Here is a 19883-nt window from a genome sequence, read left to right as displayed (position 1 = left end):
ACTCTATTCACATTCTTATATCTCACTTCTCGATCCATCCATTTATTCTCTAGGATTCATTGTTGTTTTACGTCTCATTCGAGAATTTTTCACTCATATAGAGACGTCACCATATACCGGAGAAGGGCTTCAAATTTTGACCTTTACTCGGCACTTAGGGCCGTTGAGCAGTGAAGGATCTTTATCGTGCCAACGCCTGCCATGACACGGGACCTCGGTTTTAAAGGTCACATCCGAAGGACCCGAAACTTTCAATTCAAAGTGCCGAGCGCATGGCGAAGGAACAGTTGCTACCCATATTTCATCGATTTAGGTCTGTGGCGGCCGAGATTCGTACTCACGACCTCCCGATCACGGAGCGAGCGCTCTACCGACTGAGCTACCGTGAACGGTTGTTCTGTAGGAAAGGTAGAAGTTTGGAAATGATTGGGTTCACTTCTCCAGATTTGTCATAAATGACAGCAACACAGAATATTTTGGGTCTTCCTTGAGGCAAAGAATTTCTGACAGCATGTCGACCAAGCGTACAGTTTGCGTGTGTCCTTGGGAAATTGCAGACGTGGGAATCCTGATATCTTTTTGTGTAGGGTGCTCACTATGAGTTCTGGAGCTCCGTATCTTTCGTCAAGTCTATCCCATATGCGCCTTAGGCCCCTCACAGGATTATGAATATTAGCGGTTCTTAAGCTAAGGGCTTGTTTAGATGATTCTTTCCCTAACCATTTCACAAGCAGATCTGTTTCTTCTCGGGGAGTTACATTAAGGTCGTCGACATCACTCTTGAATGAAGCCTTCCATACTGAATATGTTGCCGGATCACCGTAAAAGCATGTGAAACGATTCATAATGAGATCCTTCTTGAGCAGAAAGTTGTGAAAGTCAGGTGTCTGAGTGTTCAGTATCACTAGATTTGGAGCAGATAGCGTGGGTTGTAGATAGTAATTTGGCGCACTGGCAATCCACGTAGGTGGTTCATAAGAGTTAACAGGTTTTGGGCCGGTATTGTTCACTCTGCATACATATGGTTCCGCTTCTGGGTTAAGGTTGAAGCCTGAGGTAGCAGTTTTCTGATGACTAATGATGGAGGGTAGATCTGGTAGCATATTGACCTCTACATGGTCATCTAGTGCAGCTTCTACCTCTACTACTTCTTGTTTGATCTTGTTGACCTCCATTTCATTGTTTCTCACACCTTTTCTTCTTTCAAGATTGGCTGCAGCGACCATTTCCTCTTCCTTTAACTGAGCCTCCTTCAACTTGAGTTCAGCTGCCTCTTCAGCGAATCGGAGTCTGGTTAATGAAACTTTATGTTGTGATCTCACACTTCTTCTATCCAAAGAACTTCCACTCCTTCTTGACATAGAGTCACTGTTCAAGAGCTTGATGATGTAATCTGCCTTCTCCGCGACGCTTTGAACTTTGCAATTGGAGGTTAGTGCCTCAAAATCCTTATTTCTCTTCTCTATCTCCTTTAGGCTATCTGCAGTATCGGTTCCTTCCAAAAAAAGCCATGAATCTTTTAAAAATAGTCTTATGTTCACTGTACGATTTGTCAATAGCATTACGTGCTTCAGTTATAAGGGATATTTCTGTCTTTGATGTTGCACAGGAGAGTAATTCGGTTTGAATATTCTCTGACAATTTTTTCAGTTGTGAATTAAATCACTCACAGTGTTGTTCATGTTTTTTCCTGTCCCCTCTGTGTTAGATTCCTGATCCGTCGTCCGAATTCAATGAGCCGAGGATCGGTGGAGTTATCCTCGAATTCTAAAGCCGGGTCCTTCTGGGCCGCTATACTTTGCCTGTTCTCTGCACGTGGAACAGTCTTTTACTATTCTGCCGCTCAACTCGAATGATTACAAGTTTCAGCAGATAGATAATGGTTTATTACAATCCGTAAAAGCTAGACACAAAATACAAACAAAAATTAAAAGTGCGATATCAAAATAAACTGAAAGTACACACACGTGAATGTACAGATGTAAATATTGGTTATTTATCGAAAGAACACTGCAATAAATTCACTTAAATTGATGAAACGTAATATACAAGTCTTCTAGTTATTCATACTAAATTACTTACACTGTAAGGGCCGTAAAGTGCTACAATGAAATAAATGGAGATAACGAACAGTATTCAAGCTCAGAAGTCCTTTAAACATTACAAAATAGGAGCAGAGCAAACACAACCTCTAAACATCAGAGGTGGGATCAGGTGCCATGGAGGAGTGAGCATCCCCTGCCGACCGGTCACACCCGCCGTGTGCTCCTTGTCATGATCGGGAAATAACGGAAACATCCATCGACAATTCAGTGTGTAAATAATGGCCTAACAATTAGTATGAAAAACGTCAGTCAGCATTTGACTCAATGATAAATTGTATTTGCTGACAAGGTCATTGTATCGACCATAGAACTTACGAAATGATGACTTTAAACGAGACAGCTGATATTCTTGTTTCATCAACTTGTTTGTCAATAATTTACCTCGTTTTAGAAATTGTACATAAGTAGAGCATGCTACAAATAAGACAAAGAACGGGTAGGACAACACCTTCTGGAATTTGGCGCTAGAATTGCCTGATTATGGAAACACATATCCAGTCTTGTACAAACATCATGATAAATCCGCTTACAATGCGGATATAAACGGACCTGATAGGAACGGAGAGCGTCCAAGTTGCTGTCCTTCAAAAAAGGACTACAATACGTGGACCATATGTATGTGTTTCTAACTGAAATCCATAGAATTTTTTTTATATTTATGAATATACATGTAGGTGTGAATAAATTAATTTTTTAGTTTGAAATGTAAAATTTTCATCGCTATTTCAGTCTAATTGCTAATTAAGCTGTAATAAAGAAAATATCAATATTTAAATGAAGTATTGATCTAGGTATCTACCACAGTTCTAATATATACTTAAAAATTAACCAAAATAGACTTTAGCGTGCACATGGTACACGATTCATAATACATGTACTGTACAGCAGGAAATTAACTCTCGGAGTTAATATTCGCTATATTTATGGAAATAAAAATTCAGCGAATTCAACATACAGTGAATAATTAATTGATAAGGATGAATTGAAATATTACTGTTATATCTTATCCGGAATTGTATTATCTTACGTGATTGGTTTTTATACGATATTGTGTGACCTAATTACTTTGGCGTAGTGATTTAATAAAAGAGGTCGGATTCAGCCATCTTGTGTTATAATACACGTGTTTGCTACTCTACTATACAACAACTGGCGACGAAGATTAAAACGGGTGTGACTAGCCATGGCATTGATTATCGGAAAAGTGGGTCCTTTCGATGAATCATTGGAAACGTGAGAGTCGTATATGGAACGTCTGGGCCAGTATTTCATTGCAAACGATGTGCACGAGGACTTGAAGGTATCCTCACTTCTTTCTATCATCGGCCCAAAATACTACACATTGTTGAAAAATCTGTGTGCACCCAAAAAACCCTCAACTATGACATTTGCTGAACTCATTCATGTTCAGAACATTTAAGTCCCAAACCCTCAGAAATTGCTGAGCGTTTTCGTTTTCACAAACGAGATCAGGCTGCAGGGGAAAGCTTGACAGTTTACATTGCTGAATTACGTCGTTTAGCGATACATTGCAATTTCGGTGATTCGTTAAGTAAGACTTTGAGAGACAGATTTGTATGTGGGTTAAAGCAGGAACACATTCAAAAACGACTGCTCGCCGAATAAAAGTTGGATTTAGAGAAAGCCATTCAGACAGCCGTCGCAATGGAAACAGCTAGTCGTGACGCACTCGAATTACAAGGAAAACGGCGAAAATGTAAATAAACTTTCTGTACACAAAACAAACAATAACTATAGTAAAACTGGTAAAACGAACCCGAAAGTACCACACAAACCAGTAATGAAAGGGAAATGTTACAGGTGCGGGGGTGACCATAGAGCAAACACATGTAAGCACACAAAAACAAAATGTAGATATTGTGACAAAGTGGGGCACTTAGAGAGGGTGTGTCTGAAGAAAAAAAAACGCGAACATGGTGGAAAAATTTCTTACTTTGATACAGATGAAAACGGAATTGATGAATATGAGAACAATGGTGGTTATCTGCTGCATTTCTCATACTACTGCAGGGATGTGAACAAAATCTCAATAGACCCAATCATTGTGACACCGAGAATTTCTCGATCAGACATTCCTATGTAAGTTGACACTGGGTCAGCTGTCTCGATTTTTTCACAGACTACGTTGAACAAATTTCTTAAGAGATACACCCTGGAGGATACAGATACTCGGTTAAAGACATTGGGGAGCAGATCCGTCCAGTTGGTAAAGTGCAGGTCAAGGTTGACTTGAATGGACAGAGTGAAAATTTGGACTTACTCGTGGTGAAACAGGAGGGACCAACCCTCGTGGGACGAAACTGGATGAAATTTCTACGACTTGATTGGAAGGAAATCAAATCAATCAGACTATCTAGTGACAAACAGAACATTTCTGGGAAATTGCCTGTCCAGGAAATTCTGGAGAAACATAAGGAAGTGTTTGAAACAGGAATCGGGAAACTGACAGACATCACAGGAAAACTTGCCATGCAGGATGGTGTTCGACCAAAATTTTACAAGGCCAGAGAAGTTGCATATTCACTCAGACCTCGGGTAGAAGAGGAACTCGATCGATTACAGCATGAAGGTGTCATTTCACCTATTGAATTAAGTGACTGGGCAACCCCAATAGTACCCTTACCCAAGGCAAACGGCAAAGTGAGAATTTGTGGTGATTACAAGGTGACAGTTAATCCTGCTATGAAAATCGAGCAATATCCGTTACCAAAGATAGCAGATATCTTTGCGTCCCTTAGCGGAGGACAGAAATTTAGCAAAATTGAATTGACTTGACGCAGGCGTACTTGCAGATTGAAGTTGATGACGTGTCATAGAACTTACTTACCATTAACACTCACAAGGGACTTTTCCGCTTTAATCGACTTCCCTTCGGAATCGCTTCCGCTCCTGCTATCTGGCAAAGAGCCATGGACCAAGTCCTTGCAAACATTCCAAAAACTAAATACTACTGCTAGACTCCAGCGATATGCTATATTCCTATCTAGCCATAATTACAGCATAGAGTACCGGAAGACTGCTAACCACGGAAATGCTGACGGACTCTCCAGACTACCACTGACTTCATCGACTACCGATACCACAGATGATGATATTGACATAATCTACTACTCTTCACAGTTCGAAAGCTTACCAGTATCATGTGACCATGTGAGAAGAGAACGTGATCCTATTTTATGTCAAGTGCTTGACATTGTGTTGCAAGGTACAGGGGACTTTCCCTTAGGGAATGAATTCAAACCTTACAGAAACAGACGTAATGAACTCACAGTGCACCAAAACTGTCTACTTTGGGGAAACAGAGTCATCACTTCTACAGCACTACAAAGAGAAGTTTTGTCTGAACTTCATACAAGTCACACAGGAATTGTGAGGACAAAGAGTCTTGCAAGATCTCATGTTTGGTAGCCAAACATCGATACCGATATAGAGGCTATGTGTCAAAGCTGTTCAGTTTGTCAACATTATTTACCAAAACCGGAGCCTGCTCCTGTACACCCTTGGGAATGGACCAATTCACCATGGGAGAGAATTGATGTAGACTTTGCTGGACCGTTTAAAGGACGCATGTACTTCATTGCTGTTGATTCTCATTCCTTGTGGCCGGAAGTTGTGTCTATATCTTCAACAACATCTACAGCAACAGTCAACGTCTTACGAGATATCTTTTCGCGTCTTGGACTTCCTAGGACATTGGTTTCCGACAATGGACCACAATTCATTGCAGATGAATTCAAGGCTTTTCTGCGACAGAATGGAGTTAAACATGTGACATCATCACCCTATCACCCGCGTTCGAATGGACTCGCTGAACGTTTTGTTAGGAGTTTCAAAACTGCCATGAAGAAGTATAACAAAGTAACTAACAAAGAAATAAACTCTTTCCTCATGACTTATCGCATTACTCCACATGCTACTACAGGGGAGACACCTGCGAAATTACTTATTGGACGTAACCTAAGAACACGCTTGGATCTACTTAAACCTGACACCAGTGACAGAGTACGTCAGAAACGGGACATGAAACTTTCATGACATACAGGATCCAACGTGCGCATTTTTACCAACTGACAATCTGTCATGGTAAGGGACTACCGAGGACAAACACAGTGGATTCATGCTACTGTTATAGCCGGTCTAGGACCGTTGACTTACCAAGTCAAAACAGATGAAGGAGTGTGGCGTCGTCATGTGGATCAAATGAGGAAAACTTCGGAAAACATGATGGAGAGAACAGTTACAGACATTTTAGACCCTAACACAGTGGTCCCGAATGGGACATACTCTGCACCACATACAAACAACGCCATTTCACCTGGAACACTGGCAATTCCAAGTTGTTCAACAAAAAGCACCGATCGTAACATATCTAGCACAGACCCTTCCACTCGAGGCAAACCTCAAGTCCTACCAAAACAAATTGTACAGACACCATCACCTTGTGAACGACTTTACCCTGTGCGCGATCGAAAACCAACGAAGCAATTAATTGCCGAGTGATCCTAATTCAGATTTGTGTTTATTGTGTCTTGAGGCATAATAATCCTCACCATGTGAATAATTGTAATTACATAAATTTTCTGTAATGATTTCATAAGTCAATTATATGTTTGATTGTTAGTTAATTTCCATTTACATTATTTGATAAAAGTGATTAGGACATTTGCAGGAATTATAGACAGTGACATTAAGGGGGGAGGATATGTTATATCTTATCCGGAATTGTATTCTCTTACGTGATTGGTTTTTATACTATATTGTGTGACCTAATTACTTTGGCGTAGTGATTTAATAAAAAAAGTTCGGATTCAGCCATCTTGTGTTATAATACACGTGTTTGCTACTCTACTATACAACAATTTCAGTTATCTGTTATAAAGATTCGATAACTCTATCTATATATCATAAACATAGAAACAGTAATCAATGTAACGGAGATGTAAGCTGTCTTCCTAATTATGCGGGTGTACGGAGCAATCACTAACACAAAGTTGTTGTTTTTAAACCTTAACTGATAAATAAAATTCCATAACAATCTAGGTGCAATGTAATTACCTACCAGACATGCATTTTTAAATATCATCCGTGCGTACCATTCAGTCTTATTATCTTTAGTCGAGGCACCGCTTACGTAGTAAAGACAATACTGTTGCACATTCATTCAATTTATTAACAGAACATTTGCAGTGCACTCTCTGAATCAATTGTATTTGGGTCTCTATTCCAAGCCAGCAGTAGAAAACGATCGTTTGATCTTTTCCGTTTGTTTGGAGAGTTTTTTCAATTGCGCGTACAAGCCACTGGGCGTGTTTCTATTTTATTACAGAAAGCTTTAAATCAACATCAACATTTTCCAACCCAGTACCAGCGAGTGACTTTTCAATTTCACTTGCATAGTACTGTTGAAATTCATTTTTGAAATGTTGTTTAAACAAATTGTTTGAAATTAAATTCAACGGCTGCAGTTTGTCTATGCATGCTGCAAAACAAAAACGACTCTAATTTTTTTACTTGCGAGTAGATCTAAAAATTCATCACTTCTGTGAGCCGCAAATACTTAAAAAATACACAATCCCTTCTGGCCTAAAGGTGGGTCAAGTTCCTCGCGCATTCGCTGAAAATACGGAACAATAATTTTATGAACATATCTTGTCATTGTTTCGGTATTCGACCAATGATTATCCGAATGGTGAATATCGTAGCCTGCGGGAAACTGAAACATTGGGTGACAAGCGTCCGTCTTGTCAGAACGTATCCACTCTTATTAATTCCAAGAAGGGGTGTCGTATGTCGCTTGTCGTTTTAATCTTAGAGTTGGAACATGTTTTGAACCTAAACCCAGAAAAGAGTTGAATAAATAATTTGAAACAGATTAATGGTACATTATTTATGATTTTATTTACCACACAATTTAGAGATCATAATTACAAGTTTCGGCATAGTCCAATTCCCGCAAGGTACAAAATTGACCCCAGTTTGGTCCCAGTTAACTATCGTTCCAGGAGGGATCGAATCCTCATCCACAACCTTTCTCACTCGTTCAGTATACTTCTCTTTGATATTTTAAAATCATTGGGAAGAGTTTTAACACCCTTTGTTGCTCTACGCTTAGACAGCCCCATACGTTCCATAAGGGACTTGGCCCATGCGGTTGTCAACTCTATGTGGCCCTCGTTCTCAATTAGGAGCGACTTTTTATGATGAGATATAATCCCCCTAGCTGCGCTGATGATCATAGATGAATTAACGGCAAAATCTTTCAGCCTAAATTGTTTTACGTAAGTCTGTATCATTACATCGTATATTCCAGCTTTCACTGGACGGCATCTTGGCGAACGTGGAAATGGGGTGGCTGGGGTTAAAACTTCTCCGGAGTTTGCAATTTTAGGTATGAGGATTTTATGCTCCTAATAGTACTCTCGTTGATTTTCCGTCCCAGTTTTGTTGAAAAATGGCGAGCTGCTTTTGTAGGGCAGTTTTCAATACAAAATCTTGCCATTTTAGCACGTGGTTCGGGCGAGTACTGTCCATATTCATCCCTTTTTCGTTTCTTAGGTGTACTTGTATCTGCTGAACTTGTAATTTCATCAGATCTTTGTATTTCATACACAAATTCAATTGCTGCCGCAATATTACACGCTTCGACGTTGTCCTTCGATTCTCCGGGATCAGGCAAAGTTATACTGGGTGGAGGTTTGAAATAAATTTTTCCGTGTTTTAACCAGTTCAACATTTTGACTACTGACAACTGATTTAGATGAGGGGGGGGGGGGGGTTAAAAAAACTGCAGTGATTACTACTCTGAACTCTACTCAAAACGTACCCGTAAACGAACACTTGCCAAGGGGCTTTTTTTACATGAATGTTAACTGGTTAATAGTTTGGAAACGACTTAAAATCTCTTGAGTATTGACTTCAAATCGGGATCGGCACGGTGTTTCGTTATATTTCATCGGGTTCAGAAATAACATTACGAAAAGAAAATACCTGCACTGCTGAAAAATAAGTGTATAATTTTTCCTTTCCACGAATTCAAACGACCGCGATTTGATACAAATTGAATAAATCGCGATCTTTTCCGACCGCGATTTTAACCTGCTGTACAGTAGTTGAATTTTGACTCCATTGGCAGACCCAGAGGGGGTGGGGTCCTGGGTTGAAATAACTTTATTTTTGCAGAGAGAATTTTTTCTGTTACTTACTAAAGGGGGGGGGGTATGCCCCCCCACCCCAAAGAATTTTGCCGATATATAGAATACTATAGAAAACATACCTAATAAATGCTTATGCCACCTCAATGAACACGTGTGAAGCCCCCTCTTTTTGTTTTTCTTGTCTGGCCTGATTTTAATCAATGAGGAGAAATGTTTAAAATGTTCCCGTAGAATACGGGTGGAGGGGGATTGCGTTTTCTGAAAATAATCTGTTGGTATAGTTTTACTATGTAAATTTTGATTTTCTTTGAAACCTCCCCATGCACTTTTTGTTACCGGAAAACAAGAAGCCCAAGGGCCTTAACGGCCACCTGAGTATAATACAACAATTTAGAGGATCCATAGAGTATACAATGAACTGAAAGGTGAAGCTTTGTTACCCAAAAGCAAGAAAAATAGGATGATCAGGATCAACAAAATAATTAGTCTAGCATTCAGTAACAGTTCATAAATTAGGTTCTGATCTGTTCCCTATTTATCACCATCACCATACAGTATATTAACAAACTTTCAGTGCTTCTATACTATTTTAATTCCTTGTTGAAAACTCTTACATTAGCCTCTCTTGGTTTTTGATGAACATTTAATAAGACAAGTTCTTTTTGTTTCATTTTTATTCCTCTATTACTTAAAAGTCTAACTGATCATTAAAACTATGAAAGTACTTTTTGTATTATACAATAAAAATTCTTGCATAATTCTCTTATTGTATGAACCTTTCAAGTACATTTTTTACAGTGATTAATTATCAAAAGTATATGGCAAAGGGGAATAACTCCTCTCAGAAGGATACAAATTAATAGAGCCCTTGCCAGGACCAGAACACTTGACCAAATGGTTCAGATGTTCAAAAATCTGGTAAAAAATACCCTTTCTTTTTAAAACATTTACTCTTTTTGCCTCTGATATGCCCAGGTGCAGAGATGATTTTTAAAGAAATATTGCATCTTTACTACAGATTCACTATATTATCAATAGAGCCCCCCTCCCCACCGAGGAACATCAGAGCCTCTTACCCTGGGACAAGAAGTTTGCTCATTATAAGTAATCACTTTGTTTATCTGCTTAACACTAAGGAGCAGACAGGATTATTAAATAGAATTAATGCATTTTCACTATATTATCAAGAGCCCCACCCTTACGCCAGCTCATCTGACCCAGGGCTCATGCAATTAACTACTTTGGAAGAAGCACTCTTGCTCATTATAACTATACACATAGCTTCTTTGCTTTTTAACCAGAAGCAGAAAGGAATATTTCAAAAAAAAAATTTCACCAGAGCCCTCGACCCTGGGGCCATGAAATTCAAAATTTTGAAAGAAGCATCCTTGCTTATCATAACAATGTATTTAGTTTGTTTAAATAATACCCAGGGGCAGAGAAGAAAATGTTCAAAGAAGTAAATCACCTTCACTATAGGAGCTATATAGCCCCGCCCTAGCACCAGAACCCCAGCCCCTGGGACCATGAATTTAACAATTTTGGAAGAGGCATCCTTGCTTATCATAACAATGTACTTAGTTTGTTTAAATAATACCCAGGAGCAGAGAAGAAGATTTTCAAAGAAATAATGCATTTTCACTATATAATAAATAGAGCCCCACCCTAACACCAGAACCCCTGATCCAGGGGCCATGAAATTCACAATTTTGGAAGATGCATTATTGCTTATCATAACTATGTATTTAGTTTGTGTAAATAATACCCATGAGTAGAGAAGAAGATTTTCAAAGAAAATGCTCTTTCACTATATGATCTATATAGCCCCGCCCTAACACCAGAACCCCTGACCCTGGGGCCATGAAATTCACAATTTTTGATAAGACACTCTTGCTCTCCATAACTATTTACTTAGTTTATACAATACCCAGGAACAGAGAAAAAGATTTTCAAAGAAATACTAGTAATGTATTTTCACTATATAATAAATAGAGCCCCGCCCTAACACCTGAACCCCTGACCCTGGGGCCATGAAATTCACAATTTTGGAAGAGGCATTCTTGCTCATCATAACTATGTATTTAGTTACTTTATTTAATACCCAGGAACAGAGAAGATTTTCAAAGAAATAATGCATTTTCACTATATAATCAATAGAGCCCCGCCCTAACACCAGAAACCCTGACCCTGGGCCATGAAATTCACAATTTTGGATAAGGCAGTCATGCTTTTCATAACTATGTATTTAGTTAATTTGATTCCCAGGAGCAGAGAGGAAGATTTTCAAGAAATAATGCACTTTCACTATATGATGTATATAGCCCCACCTTAGCACCAGAACCCCTGACCTGGGTCATGAATTTCACAAATTTGAGAGATGGCTCAATGTTTATTACAATCATGCCAACAGTTTGACTGGTTGATATCCAGGAGTAAAGAAGAAGATTTTTAAAGATTACATCAAATTTGGTGGTTTTATCCCCACCCCTCAGACCCCAGGGGGGCAGGGACCATGAAATTTATAATTTTTGTTTCCTTTCACCCATAGATGCTATATGCCAAATTTGGTTGAAATTGGTTGAGCGGTTTCAGAGAAGAAGCTGCAAATGTTCAAATGTTAACGCACATCGCACGACGACGGACAAAAACGGATAGCAATAGGTCACCTGAGTGACTAAAAACACGGCAATTCATTGCTTGATAGAAAAAGTGTACCAAAAAGTTAGAGGACCCCCCCCCCCCCCTGAATTACATTGTGGTGCACAGGTTGTTGTTATGGGCTTTTTTGTAATTTATTGCTTGTCAACTCTTTTTGGAGGTTGCCCCCTTTGAAAACCATGGCTGCGGGCTTGGAGTGCCTGTGGTGTTAGTCTATGCATGATCGTTGGCGGCATCGACCTGGATCCGCCTCTGTACTCGAGCCCTAGAGAGGCTTGGGTTATGTAAAACGATGCTAGATCAACTATTTAGTATTTACTAAAGAGGTTGTTGCAGTTCTTTGATATTTTCCCTTGAATGAACAATGGAAGTGCGAAGAAATATCTCTTTTAAGAAGGGGGTGGGGGATAAAGAGAGATAATGTCGAGAAAAAATAGTGAAACCAGTTTCAAATGGAGAGTCTGGAAAAAGGAGGAGATAAAGTTAGCTGATGTTTGTTTATTGGCGCCGACTCTCGAATACAAAAATTAGGTCGTACCAAGAAATGTCGACAACAATCCGACTGTACTGCAACATCGCTAAAGTGTTATACATAATAAAAATAAATGGTACTCCCTTATTTTTCATACTCTCACACTCTCCCCTACAAAATAAATGCCGCCTCGACATTTGAAAAATACCCCCACCCCCCCAAAAAAAAGAAATTGATAACAGATTAGTCATAATGTAGTAATGGGTTATTTGTGATATTTTAAACTGTGAATTTAAACCTTCTGTTTTTCTATCCCATTTTCTTTTTCCACTACATATACTGGTATATCCTTGTTTGGTTGTTCTTTTACCATATATGGTTGTTCCTCCCATCTGTCTGCTGTCTTGTGTTTTCCATCAAAACAAACCATCCAACTAGAACTTATGTAATAGTAACCCTATTTCTATAACTAGAAATGTGAACAAGTACATTTCTTAAAAAAATCTTACTCTAAATCTAAAATCAATCGTCTGATCATCATCAGGAAACTTAAACCATATTCTATCACACATCTACTACAAAAACATTTCTTCAATCATGCTCACTCAGCTGACATACCATCATAATGACATGGCTCCACATGTATTAGCATCAAAATCAGAAATTGTAGTTGATAACATTTAGTTCCTAACCCTAACCTTAAAGATTTTCTTTAACATTTGTACATATCAGTTGGCCACCTGACATGAATACAGGACAAAATAATTCTGAAAATATTAACCCTTGAGAAAACATTCTTTCTGATCACAATACAAAATACAAGTTCAATTATAATCTCCAGGTAAAATGACCCTTATGCAACACCATACATATATAGTTTCAAATTGTTTATGCACAGTATGAACATCATTCTAATCCATCATTTCATGTCCACATATGATAACGTTGGTCCAGGGATAAAAGCTTGGTTATCCCAAGTGATTGTAAGTCAACCTTGATGGCGGTCTTGACACTCGCTGTCCCATCTGTCTATATTTGTATGTTTGTATGTTGTTTAACGTCCCTCTCGAAAATTTTCACTCGTATGGAGACGCCACCACTTGCCAGTGGAGAGCTGCAAATTTCGTCATATGCTCGGCACTTGCGGCCATTGAGCAGTGAGAGATTTTTTTCGTGCCAGCACCTACTGCCACACGGGACCTCGGTTTATACGGTCTCATCCGAAGGACCGGTCTCCACGTCCCACAATGGGATTCGAACCCGCGATGTAAGGATCAACTCCTTCGCGACTCTAGAGCACACGCTCTAACCACTTTGCCACGCGGGCGACCATCTGTCTATGTGTACCATTATTGTCACGACTGTTGTCACTGTTTGCATCATCCCCGGCATGTTCTGGTGAATCCTGAGAGTCCTCTTCACCATCAGAATATGCACTGATGAATTCGGATGAAGATCTTGATCTAGTCGATGTTTCGAAGTCTTGTACCGTAACATGTCCTGGGTCAGTCACGTCCATTATTATCGGTTCGGAGTCTTCATCATAAATTGACCTACCAACCCAGATGGTGGTGGTGTGTCACTAGGTAAATTTGGGATAAATGTCTTAGCATGCGGATTCAGTTCACTATTGATGACAATGTAGTCACTATTGCTACTTGAATCTGAAACAGGATCTTTTTGGTCTTGTGGTTGTTTTGTTGTTGACTGTGCGATGATTTCTTAGACTTTCTGTTCTTTTCTTGTTTTTGTTTGGACTCTGTGATCTTCTTAGCACACGTTGTGGAAAGTAAATCACTGCACTAAAGAAGTAGATTTCTGTGTAGGCGACGAATAAATCCTTTTCCGTCTTCAGATTGAATTCCATAAACAGGAGAATTGCTGTTCATCCGACCAATAACACCATGCACAGTATCTTCCCAGAAGGATCTTAACTTCCCTGGGCCCCCCTTCTCCTTGAAGTTTCTGACAAGAACTCGGCCTCCTGGTGCTAATGCTGCACTGGTAGCCCTCTTACCATACTGCTGTTTCCCCTTTAGTCCAGCATTCCCAGCCCTCTGACAATGTTATATGTCTTCTACATTTCTGAAATCCAATTTTGAACATACTCTAAATGTGACTTGGCCTTCAGGCTTTGAATCCCATGTGCTTCCTGGAAAATGACATCAATGGCTAGTCTAGGGTGTCGTCCAAATATCAAGTGGAAAGGTGAGTATCCTGTCACGTCGTTCTGTGTCCAATTATATGCATGGACAATTTTGTTCAAGTGGAACTTCCAATAAGCTTTTGAATCGGCTGACAAGGTACGTAACATACCAAGGAGGGTACGATGAAAGCTTACCATATGGCCGTTCCCTGAGGGTGGTTCTCACTCGAAGACGCACTTGTTTCCAGCTCCTTGCAGGAATAGTCACCATTCGGTTTCTTGTTTTAACAGGAATCCTCTCCCCATTCAGGTTTTGCTTTTATGGTCTGTACTAAGGTAACAGAGGCATTAGATGGTAGTGAAGGAATTACCATGCAGAGATCAGTATCTACGGTAGCGTCACTACCACGGATGTATTCCTCAATGACATGGCAACCAATAATGGGGTAATCTTTGGCTGCAGCTGATGTCAACAAAAACGGGGTAGTAATTACATGGTTCCCAATTGTTACAGCACATTCAACTCACCCACTGAAGTGAATGCTTGATTCATTAGCTGAAAGTACTGTGAAGTCCTCACTGATGAGTTCCTTCAATGGCCTCTGCATCCTCGCAAGCCAGGGGTCCTGAGTTGCCGTTGGACCCCTGGCATATTTCATTCAATATTCATGGGCTTCCTTCTCTCATTGAGAAGCACCAATCAAATTAAAGCTTTCATAAATAGTTAGATAAGGATTCAGTTGACACCTCAAATGCACGTGTTACAAGTTGTTTGTCATAGAATAGCTTAATGTGATTGGTTGAGAGATAAGAAAAACAATCAAGATTTGTAATTTTTCTGAAAGATGTCGTTACAGTCACCCCACAAATATTGAATGAAATATGCCAGGGGTCCAACGGCAACGTGTTGACTCAGGACCCCTGGCTTGCGAGGATGTGGCCTCTGTACCCTGGAAATGTTTCCCTCCACCACTCTTCATGGACCAGAGACACTTGAGCTACTGTGTCCCAGAGTGCCTGCGCACTATGGTGATTCAATTTACCATGCATCCATGAACGAGTTCATTGGTTACTCTGAAAGGTAACACAGGTTAACCTTTCGTTTACATTTTCTACAATGATATGCCTACTTTGTGTGAAAGGATTTAGATAGCAAAAATGTCAAATTTTATCCCCGATAGGCGAATAGTTATGTCATTAAAACATTCGGACTATTTTCTATAACCCACAACTGGGACTTGACATACCTGTTTTGGCTTTGTACGGAAGATTCTATCATTGGAAAGATAGATGGTACGCATGTAGTACAGACCCGTAGTACACGGCATTTTTTATCGCTTTCTCCCCCTTCCCCACTTGGATAAAGTCTTTAATTCAAGCTGTAAAGCTATCTAAGCGCTTTCTACTTTTTATAATGCTTTTACCATAAAATGTTTAGTATATATATATATATATATATATATATATATATATATATATATATATATGTGTGTGTGTGTGTGTGTGTGTGTGTGTGTGTGTGTGTGTTAGTATATTCGGATCTTGGATACGTCAATAAATACGATGTGGAGATTTTAAGCGAGGTTTGCCAATGACTGGCGTATTCTAATCCGAACAGGGCGAATTGTTCTAAGGGCAACTTGTCTGAGGGACGAGGTCTCTAGCATTCTCGCGCATGTGTAACCTGACCTTAGCCCAGGGCATCCGGTTTAACCTCGCTCATATATTTTCTGCGTTGATCTCAGGGTCCAAACAATAAATTTTAATTTAAGTCAACTAAGTCACTCAGTTGACAAACTGCTATACGTTTTTGTTCGTGGTCATGCGTTTTCCTCATAGGCGTCGGAAACAAATTGAAGGGGGGGGGGGGCTTAAAAAATATTCATTAATAACATTTGTAACTCCGCCATTAACATGTTTGTTTACTGAAATATGTGACGGTCCTAGTATTATCCTAAGAATATCTCTTTATTGGTCTTGCATTTCTATCTGAAGTAAACTTAATATTAATTCTATTATATATTGGTGTATGATTTGTAAAGTTTTATTGACTTTTAAAAGCAAACTAGGCAAATTAAAGAGGTCTGTGATCGAAAGTCGGCAAAATCGCGGCGATATGGCTGACCAAGAGTCACCTGTTGCAATTTTAGATTTCTCCCTTGTTATTGTTTTTGATAAAGAGACTTAAGAAAATACAACATCCTGAATAATTTGTTAATATAAAGTTGCACGAGATATGAAAAAAATAAAGAATAGGGAACGCGAGATCACGCGAGATTTCGAACAGTTGCGAATCTCTGTTATTTATGTCTCTGATTCGGGTTAGGAAAATAAACTAAGTACAAAATTGAAGATGAGTACATACAAAAAGTTCTTTTTACAGGAAAGTGTCTAAATCGGCATGTCTCTTCTTATTCATTTTAAACCTTTATTTGTGAGTATAAACATATTATAAAATATAATATATATACCAAATTAAATTTTGTAAGGTGATAATGTTCATGAATAAGGCAGATGTTCTATTTACAGTTTATTATCATATTTACACAATATTACACACAACACTTATGTTGTAAAAACATCAAATACTCAAATGACTCAATACAACAGTTCATCGCAGCAATGTTAAGGCTTCCCGAAGCTTTAAAATGAGTTCAAAACATAATATTGCATTTCGAGGTCAGTTTTGATTTTTATTTATAAGTTATGTGCCTAAGAACAGCAAATTTAGATAGAGGATTCTCTTGGGTATATATAAACATATTTGTTAAGATACCACATGACTTTGTTGATCACGTTACGGTCATTTACAATTTTCTGTAGTGTTTCACATAAATCGCTTCGGTGCACCTGATTAACACAATTTTTATAAACATTTTGTTATATTTATAAACGTGTCATATCTTTGTGTTCCCGAAATTTACTTGGGGAAAGTGATAGCATTACTTGAGTACAAAATATTTCACGAGAAGTTCTACTTACCGACACATTTGAGGGTATTTCCCACTCAGTATCATAATCTGTATTAAAACAGAGCAATCACAAATTTTTCCCAAGCAAGATTCAGTTAGAGAACAAACTCTTCTTACAGATTTCCACAAAAGATCTTAAATTAATCCTCACTAATCACCTGCGCCAGACACTTTTATACACACATAATACATTTTACCTAGAACTACGGGTGTAAAACAGACTACAAGCATTTTCAACTAGCTGAATTTCAATCAAGGATAACTGAGCAAAGTATTTTAAAATATTCTGACTTGCAATATTTAAAAATTACAAATAATGCATGTGAAATTTACAAAAGCGTTCTAAAAATTTACATGCAGTTGGAATAAGTTGTAAAGTTTATGACACTCTCCCCGTCATAACTCCTCAAGTTCGCAGTGACTTGACATCATTTTTCATTATGACGCCATATACTAGTATTTGAAGTTGAAAAAAGTGAACGCAGAGTGCATTGCAATATTCTATGGGATGCCTTAACATTGCTGCGATCTGCTTAAACCTTGTTAAAGTGCAGAACTGGCATCCGCTCTGCATTAACTCGCTCTCATTAAAGAGCAAGAGCCACGAACCATCAAAAATGGCCCTGTCTCAAAAAGTAACGGGGTTTTGTCAATTGATAGTGTAGACTTTTAGCTTTTCTTTGCCGTTTTTCTTTTTTCGATATCGATTATATTTTTTGAAAAAGAGAGTTTGAAGTATGACGGTGTTTTAAAAGAAAAATGCTAGTAGAACGTCATTTTTTGAAACGTAACGTCGTAGGGCGGAAAAATTACCTTGAGCGATTTTACATATGTGACTTTGAATTAAAACTAGTATTAATTGGGATAGATATTTATTATCTTACTAATAAACTTGATAATTAATTTAAGACAATTAAGGACAGTTGGAAATTGATTTCACATCGCAGTCTTGATGGCAACTGCGTGTTTAACTGATTGAAATTTATAGATACATGTACAGTAAAAATAATCTGTGTTACTGTCTCGGAAAGTTTTCACTCTACCTGGTCCCTATGCTAATATAATTTTTAAGAAGGAACATTGTATTTCTATCCCTTGAACACATTTTTGTGCGATGCATCGCTCCTAATTACATGTAAGTATTGAGTATTGAACATCATTAAAAAAAACATACGACTTGCTTCAAATGACGATAGCCTGTCCAACTTAGTTTTCCGGACTTTTTCCTACACGCCTGCAAATATTAGCTGATCTTTGGAATGCGCGTCCAGGCACGAAGTTTGTTTTTCAAAGTGGGGAAGAGGGCAGTCAGAAAAAAAAAAATAACGAGATACCTGAAATGATCTTAAAACGAATGTTTCTAAACTGAAGAACCACAATGCAATTCAATAAATGGATAGAAGTAATTGCAAAAAAAAAAATTGTTTAAATGGAAATAGACTTTTAATGCGAAATTCTTAGATCCTTAACTTGCGAGTATTTTAACATATAAAAGTTCTAAATGATTTGGAAAAAGGGAGGAAGTAAAAAGTTGGAAAGACTTGTTTCATTTGTAACAATATTTTGAACGTCGTTTTCGAAACAAAGACATAGATTAATTGAAAAGGGGTGTCGCAACTTATCAGAATGGTTTATTAAGCAAACAAAACTCATCAAAACATTGTCGCCCTAAATGTGAGTTTCTTTGGAATAATATGGAATACATTTCCAAAAAAAATATTCTTAAGAAAGATAAACCTGTTAAAAATCACTAATTTAAGGCTAAAGCAGAAAATAAATCAGCCCTGTTCATTATTTTATATTTATCGATATTTGCTAGAACCCCCCCCCCCTTCTCTTGCAAAATATTCGAATATTTCTCTCCCAAATATCTTAATTGCAAGGAATTTGTAAAGATAGAAATCTGCGAAAATTATATGATTATTTTTCATGTAAATGTACAAAATAATTAAACTTGAGCAAATATTCGTTTTTAGCATACGTAACTATAGTGTAAAATTCCTACTTTCGATTTCATTGCACATAATGGTTTTTATGGTTTATAAAAAGAGTAGAGCTGCATTTATATTGCTGATATGTGCAGGCCCGTAGGAAGCAAATTCATTGGGGGGGGGGGGGGGGGGGGGCTCAGCCATACATTTTCAGTTGACAGTTGAGGAGGCACTACCAAAAATTTCCTGACAAGCAAAAAAAAAAAGGTCATCAGACGTTTTTATTGAGGGGCACAAGCATATAGTATCTATGTTTATGATAGTAATCTATATATCGGCAAAATTATCACCCCCCCTTCCGGTTCCTACGGCCATGATGTGGGTCACAGTCATAAGTGAAAGACATGTACGGGTGTTCATTTAT

The sequence above is a fragment of the Saccostrea echinata genome, unplaced genomic scaffold (assembly GCF_033153115.1).
Source record: "Saccostrea echinata isolate AGI-Se365-2 ecotype Australia unplaced genomic scaffold, CSIRO_AGI_Sech_v1 ptg000033l, whole genome shotgun sequence".
NCBI classification, from domain to species: domain Eukaryota; kingdom Metazoa; phylum Mollusca; class Bivalvia; order Ostreida; family Ostreidae; genus Saccostrea; species Saccostrea echinata.
The sequence above is the reverse complement of the archived record's forward strand: the minus strand, read 5'-3'. Positions refer to the sequence as shown.